The 7,530-nt window shown below is 38.0% G+C and overlaps 1 pseudogene; it reads left to right on the top strand.

Moving 5' to 3' along the window:
• Nucleotides 1-5,172: 5,172 nt before the first annotated feature.
• LOC110336614 lies at nucleotides 5,173-6,130 on the top strand (annotated as a pseudogene).
• The last annotated feature ends 1,400 nt before the right edge of the window (nucleotides 6,131-7,530 follow it).

Genomic DNA, 7,530 nt, shown 5'->3' with positions numbered 1-7,530 from the left:
ACTTTATTTCATGAGGACAGTATAAACACTGAGGAGTAAGATGGGATTTAGGAGGAAGCGTTTCCTATTGGTTCATTGTGAGATGTTAGTGATGCTCCATTTGCATGAGGAAGGACTCCAGATGCCCAATATGTGACTGACTGTTCATGATACTCTCAGTTGGGTATTGTGGTTACATGTTCCCGAACATGTACAGAAATGGGTAGGGAGCTCCTGCTGATCTCTAGTCTCTGAGATTTCTGGGATCTGAGCTTACTCAGCCTTAGCAGTTCTTCTGTCTGATGGCATTGCCCACTTGGCCCTCTTCATCCACTGAGAAAAGCTGATATTCACACCACTATGCTATTAGGGATGCCCAATGTCATCTGGTCTTGGTGGCTCTGTAGGAATTTATACAGAGCCTATGTCTCTAAAATGAAAAGTGTGAAGACAGTGAAGATATCATTTCAGGATTGCATCTCTTCACACTCCAGGCTTCAATGCTTGTGACTATCTTTGACCTAGGATATTGTGACTGACAAGTAGCACGCCCACATAACTGAGTTTATCAGAAGCTATTAAACAATGTTCATTGACTATATTTCTCAACCACCTTAATTAAAATTCAGTAGTTTGTCTGATTCTCCAACAGAAGTCATGATTTGCAAACAATGTCGGTAAGCACTTAATTTATTAAAATATGGAACTAAGTTGTTTTTTTAAGGTTTTTTTTTTTTTTTTGAAGTGATAGGAACTGAATGCCTAGGAATTTAAGTGAAGTTTCCTTGCTATAACACCCCCCCCCCCGTTTCATGTTTAAAATGAACTGGTGGTGTTTGAGATCACAGAACTATATATAGTAAGTGTTGCTGCTCTGTTTTGAGGAATTTTTGTCTTGCTCGTTCATGTCTTCATGTTTTACAGAGGAACAAAGGGGTTCTATTTAAATTCAAATTACAGCCCTTCTGATTCCCTGAACAATAGTTTCTGCCTCATTACTTGAGCTGGACATACTTCCTGGTTTGAATATTCTTCCCTACACTGTATTCTGCAGAGTTCCCCAAGGCCAAAGCTGAAGTACTTACTAGTGTTGACATTTACTTTAGCTCCATTCTCCTGAAACAGATTACTGAGATGCATGTACCTGGCAAACATCTGAAAACCATTTCATGCCTTTACTTTCTCAGTTATATATTTATGTGAATTGGAAAGTCATTCTATGATTACCTACTTAGCCCTATGTAAGTAAGGCAGAAATCATTGTGAAGTTGACTTCCTTTCTTCTTCTTCTTCTTCTTCTTCTTCTTCTTCTTCTTCTTCTTCTTCTTCTTCTTCTAGTTAGAAAATCTGCTTTTTAATTTTTTTAAAATGTTTTAAGGTATTATTTTATCCTTTTCCCTCGAAATTAGTAGTGGTTTATTTAAAGTAATGAAAAAATATGTCTAATTTTAGGTTGCTGTTCACATAATTAACATAGTCACAAAATTGAATTCAGGCTTGCTTCTTTCTTGTTTAATTACTTAGTTTTCATTTGTTTATGGAAATCTTAGTTTATAAGCATAGTTTATAAATCTGTGGCAAGGTTTAAATTATAGTTTGTAAAAATCCTTTCTTAGGTGTTAACTGCAACTGTTTAACCAGAGCTATTTTATGTCTAGGATCCTTTTTTTTCTTATTTGCTAAATTGTATAAGGTTGTTAAATTATTTCATAGTTGAAACCTGGTTATCAGTGTAACTGAAAACTACTTTCAGTTATAAGTCCTTACATTAGTGTCAATGAAATAGATGGTAAAATATTTAGTGGGCTTTCTGACTAGACCACCAATGAAGGTAGCCTCATCAATACTGGGCATAGTTTTCCTTCAAACAGAATTCTACATGCAGACTTTGAGCATGTTTAGTAAAGCAAATGTATAAGCTGACAAGTGTCATTCATGTTTGAGGAAGAGTTGAGATAGAGGTAGTGACAATGAAGAATCAGAATGCCAAGACTGGTTGGGCATAGAGAAGCTCAGTGTGGGGCAAGCCAATCACTTAGGTAACAACCCACATCCAGTGCTGTGATTTTAACTTTGCAGAGTATGACACCACTGCAGGAAGGCCTGCATTGTAACAGACTGTGTAACTGTCTCTTGCAGTTTCATTGCAACATTAGGAGTCACCTGTGAGGGATAGATTGCTTCAGGCGACTGACATATCTTGATTCAGAGTCACCACTGAACTAGCATAGCTTGGGGATGCATTGTGTTACATCACTAGTGTTTCAAAGTGGGTCACATTCACACAATGTAACATACCCCATGTATTAAACAATAGATGCATTATGAATAGCAGTAAGTCCACTATGGAAGTCTAAGGAAGTTATTTAATGTAGGAGTCCCTGGAAGTATCCCAGCCAGTGGCAAAATAATCAGTGGGGCAAAAAATGAAACTCAATTCAGCATGACGTAGTTAGCCAGCTCTGAGTCAAACTTGTGGAGTCTGACACCAGCAATTTATTTTAGTAAACAGAAATTGTGTAATAAATAGAAAACAAAAAAATGCTTAAGGATGACAAGTAACTCATTCCTGTATACAGCAAAGCTTAAGACATATTTCCATTGAAACATGTTACAGGGATATATGATTGTGGTTTCTTCCATAAAGACGAGTTCAATTGACTTAGAAACAATTTTTAAGATAAGGGTCTAGAAAGAATGAATATGATAAAACATAATAGCTTGTGAGATTCAGTATTAGCCTGGACCTAAGATAACATAGAATTTACTTAGACTGTTGTAAAGAACAAGTGACATCACTCATAAAGACTAGTTTATGGACAGAGAAGCAATGCTAAGGATTTGGGGCAGGTGTGTTGGGATATGCAAACATATTTATGCTGGGAGATTAAGTGGAAAGTTGAAGCAACTTAAACTGATAGCAAAACATCACAAGGTTGTAAACTGCAGACTTTGCTAGGATTCTAGATAGAACACAGGTTGCTGGGGAGCCATGGCCTCAGCCATGGCCTTGTGGGTATTTTCTAGCTTACATAAACAATCCTGAGAGAACATTCATGGTCTTAACAGTAAGAATGTTTATGGGAAAAGAGGACACTTGTAACTGTTGGTTCCAGGAGCTGAAGATTGCCACCTGACCTTCAGAAAGCCCTTGGGCTCTTCCCCCCTCCCTTGGAGCCTCCTCTTGCTTATGCTTATATTGCCACTCCTGAATAAAGTTTTCAGAGCTTGATCAGTATGATTGACTTGCTCTCATTCTTCATGTCTCTTCTCTCTCTCTCTCTCTCTCTCTCTCTCTCTCTCTCTCTCTCTCTCTCCTGCCATGGCTCCCCACTGATTATCCCTGCGGTCGGAGAAAGCAAGTAAACATATTCTTTCTTTTAATAGATAGTTTTTTCTGTTTAACATTTTCTGGTCTCCATAGTGCTTGTCTGACAGTACAACGACATCTTACCCTCTAGATATATTCCCCCATGTATACATTTTTAAAAGAAAAGATAGTAGCTTTAATAATGGTTCTGGTTGAATGAATTGCCTCTAGATTTAGTGTAATTAATACTAGCAAGAAAAAGGGAATGATAAGAATGACAAAGCATGGGGTCCCCAATAGAGGAGTTAGAGAAAGGACTGAAGGAGTTGAAGGGGTTTCCAACCACATAAGAACAAAAATATCAACCAACCAGAGCCCCCAGAGCTCCCAGGGGCTAAGCTATCAACCAATCTATCAACACGAACCTATCTATCAACCAAGTTATCAGTACATGGCTGCAGCTTCATATGTAACAGAGGATGGCCTTGTTATACATCAATGGGAGGAGAGGTCCTTGGTCCAATGAAGGCTCAATAGATGCCCCAGTGTAGGGGAATTGAGTGCAGGGAGGTAGGAGTGGGTGGGTGGTGGACGAAGGAACATGTCATAGAAACAGGATGTGATAGGGTGTTTCTGGGAGGGAGGGAAACTGGGAAAGGGGATAAGATTTGAAATGTAAATAAAGAAAATATCCAATAATAATTAAAAAAGAATAACTAGAAAAGAGGAACTCCATTTTAACCATGATAGCCATCCAAAGGTCACTTGAGAGATTTACTCTCTTTGTACAAAGCATTTAATTGACCATCAGCAGTATGAGCAAAGTCTGACACATATGAAGATATGACAAGAAATTGTTGACAGAGAAGACTATGCTTGAGCAACAAGTAACCTATTGTGGCTCTATTTTGTAAAACTGTATTTCTCATCTCACCCATCTCTTGATTAATTTCTGCTAGTATTTTTCCTGTAATGTTAGTAGTTTAACTAATCATTCAGGGGCAATCTTTGAGACTTCTTTTTGTATATCAGTAACCAATCCAGGGATTGAAAATAAAACAATATTAAAAATAATCTGTAGTGTAGCAAACAACACTATACTGTCTCCTATTACAAAATGTCTTTTAACATTTTTAAATGTCTTTTAACTTTTGAATTCTGCATAGAAAAACTGAAAATTAACATGCGATATCATTAGGAAACAGAACCAGTTTCACATCAGTAAGATAACGTCATTGATTTTTTTTTTTCCCTGTCTTGGCCTGATGTGTTCAACTTTTAATGTCTCCACTCATTATTAGCTGACTCTCTCGAGACATCACTTGATGAGATTATTGTCTGCCTTGATGTTTCATTTGTCCATCGATCTCTGGGATACGATACTGGATACATCAAGGTTGGAACCATCTGGGACTTTATTTATTTTCTGGAACAACATAAGCATGCCCTTACCTCAATGTTAGAACTGTCATTGTTTGACTCTAGATATTGTAATTTAACATATACTCTCCTTTAGGGAAAACTGCTTTGAAGCAGCAGAAAAAGCAATCAATATCCTGTAAGGTGAAAAAAAAATTAAAGTTAACATATGTAAATGTAGCATAGTATATGGGGTATATAAGTGGGCATTGTTCCCTCCCTCCTTTTTAATGATTTTTCAAATTTGCCAATTAAACGTTTGATGGTGTTGTTTTACCACAGTTTGACCTTGAGAATTAAAAAAAAATTCAGTAATATGTTTGATAAATATTTGTTAGTATAAGTAGGATCATTACCAATATTTAGTTGTAATGGGAGCCATAGAACGTAAAGACACAAAGAGTTATTTGACAAAGTCAAGATTAAAATATGGGTAGTTTTAGCGTGGGGTGACTATGGTGCAGATGTTGGAACGGGACCTGGTGGCTGAGTTGCAGAATTCCACAGGTGCTGCGCGCTGGGCAGGTTATGACTTGCTTTGAGGCCTGGCTAGGTGAGCAGGGCAAGGGGAAAAGGTTGCTAGTCCTGTCTGGAGGCTCCAAGGTCCCAATGGAAGTGGGAGCCATGAACTTTTTGGGCAACTTCAGCAGCAGGTGACCCAGGGCACCATCTGCGGAGGTCTTCCGGGCTGCCTGTGAGCACACTCAGCATTCCCCTAAGCCCACCACTTCCCACCACAGGGTTCGCCCCCCCCCCCCCCCCCGCCCCAGCCTGGTCAGGCAAGCCAAGTCAGGAAGCTGAAGACAATGCACTCCAGGGCTTTGCTGCAGCATTGCAAAGCTACCAAGAGGCAGCCGCTGCCCGCACCTTTGAGGCTGTAGTGTTTACCACTTTGGTTGGTTACCTGCATCTGCTGCAGGCTATGGCCGTGGCTCTCTGTCCATTAGGTTCTTCTGCGCCGTTTTACCCGGCTGTGCCAGGGTCAGATTTCTATATTGCTGTTTCTGAAATGCCAGAACACAAGATCCACTCATCTGGTGGCCCACTGCAGATAACAATGTAGATAGCGCCAAAGATGTTTTCTCCTCTGTTTAAAGACTAGGCTCCCAAAGCATTTATAGTTTCCTTTAAGCTAGAGACAGACGCAGACATAATTAGTGGGGCTCAGGGTGCTTTGGGAGTTTACCAGCATCAAGTGGCAGTGGACAATATCCTACTGTCAATAAAGTCCTTTGTAATTACTGCAACCAAAGACTCGGAGACAAAGTTACTGCTGTCCGAGGAGGAGGTAGCCATGCATGGGGCTAGAAGAGAAGATAATAATCTGATGACCTTTGATCTCAACACACAGTTTTTATACGTGACAAAAAAAACGGAAAGAAATGCTCTTCTCTGATCAAAAGCCAGGGTTCTTACCACTGACAGGAACTAAGATCAATCCTGTGTTAAGGATAAACACAATGAAGAAAGAGTAAAAGCTTTGTGCAGGCAAATGCCTGCTGGGATTTCAGTTCTGTGAGCGAAACACTTGACACAGAATGTGAACAAGAACTGCTTTCACCTTCACAAAAAACAACTGTGGGATTGCGTGTTCTAAAAAACAGACATGGGGTTAGAGCTCCAGTATGTCAGGCTACTGTACAGTAGAAGGGTGGTGGATGTATGAATGGGCATTCTCTGAAGAAGTATTTATGTAGTGCCTACCATGTGCCAGGGCCTTTGTGAGCTGTGGGGGTTTGAGAGATGAATGGGCATGTCTCATTTGGGAACTAGATATACAAAAATTTATGGGCAGTAAAGTATGGGCCCACAAACAGAAAAGATTAAAATAGGACATAATGGTATTTCCCCAATGTCCTCTGGGTCCCATACCAGCTCTTGGGATATGCTCTGTAGCTGACACGTTAGGGAGAAGCATTTTATATACCTATAAAGCACCCTGAGCATAGATGTCTACATACCTAAGAGCAGACAATGTCCCAGACAGACAGCAGCAGTTCTGGATAACAAGCTGCTACTCACTCGAGTTATGCATTAGAAGCTTGGAATCCTGTAAAATACTACCTTCACACTATATAAAATAACACTTTAAATAAAATATAGGTTTTCATGAGTTTTAACTTTTTTCGTTGGCAGTCTGATAATTTATCAGTCCCAAGGGCAAGCATACAATTAAAACAAAACAAAACAAAACCCAAAACAAACAGGACTCATTAAAAATTTAAAGATTTTAACATAAGGCTATAGGATTTTTAAAATCTAGGGTAATTTTAATTTTGAGGTTAAAAGACATTTTTTTTATTAAGTAACAGGATATTTAGAAGTAAATGAAACCTAATCACAGAAAAATTTGAGGGAAAAACCAATTGGAGATTTCCGTGAAATTACATATTGTGGTGTTATTGTAAATAAAACAAAAAAATGTGAAAAATCAAAATATAATAGTATTTTGAATTAAGAACCTGCTGAGTGACTTTAATTTTTATTAAATTGTGTAGATAATCTGATATAACAGATACTCTGGGTATACAAAAAATCATTTTAGGCAAAAATTTTAAAATGATATAAATCCTAATAATTGTACCTTTGATTTAATCCCATTTGGCTTTCAAGAGAACTTGAGAAACACAAGTATATCCTTGTAATTTTTGGCCACCATATTATCTAGAAAATTATGCTTCAAAATATTTTTCATTTTGATATACCCTTAATTTTTAAAAATTCAAAATAAGTCTGTTTATATTGTTATGTTTAATATTTTTGAACAAACAAATTTTAAAATTAAAACTTTAGTAGTAAAAGACAGGATAATTTTTTATTTG

The sequence above is a fragment of the Mus pahari genome, chromosome 1 (genome assembly GCF_900095145.1).
Source record: "Mus pahari chromosome 1, PAHARI_EIJ_v1.1, whole genome shotgun sequence".
Taxonomy (NCBI): Eukaryota; Metazoa; Chordata; class Mammalia; order Rodentia; family Muridae; genus Mus; species Mus pahari.
Note: the sequence above shows the minus strand (reverse complement) of the source record. Positions and strands in the feature narration are given on the sequence as shown.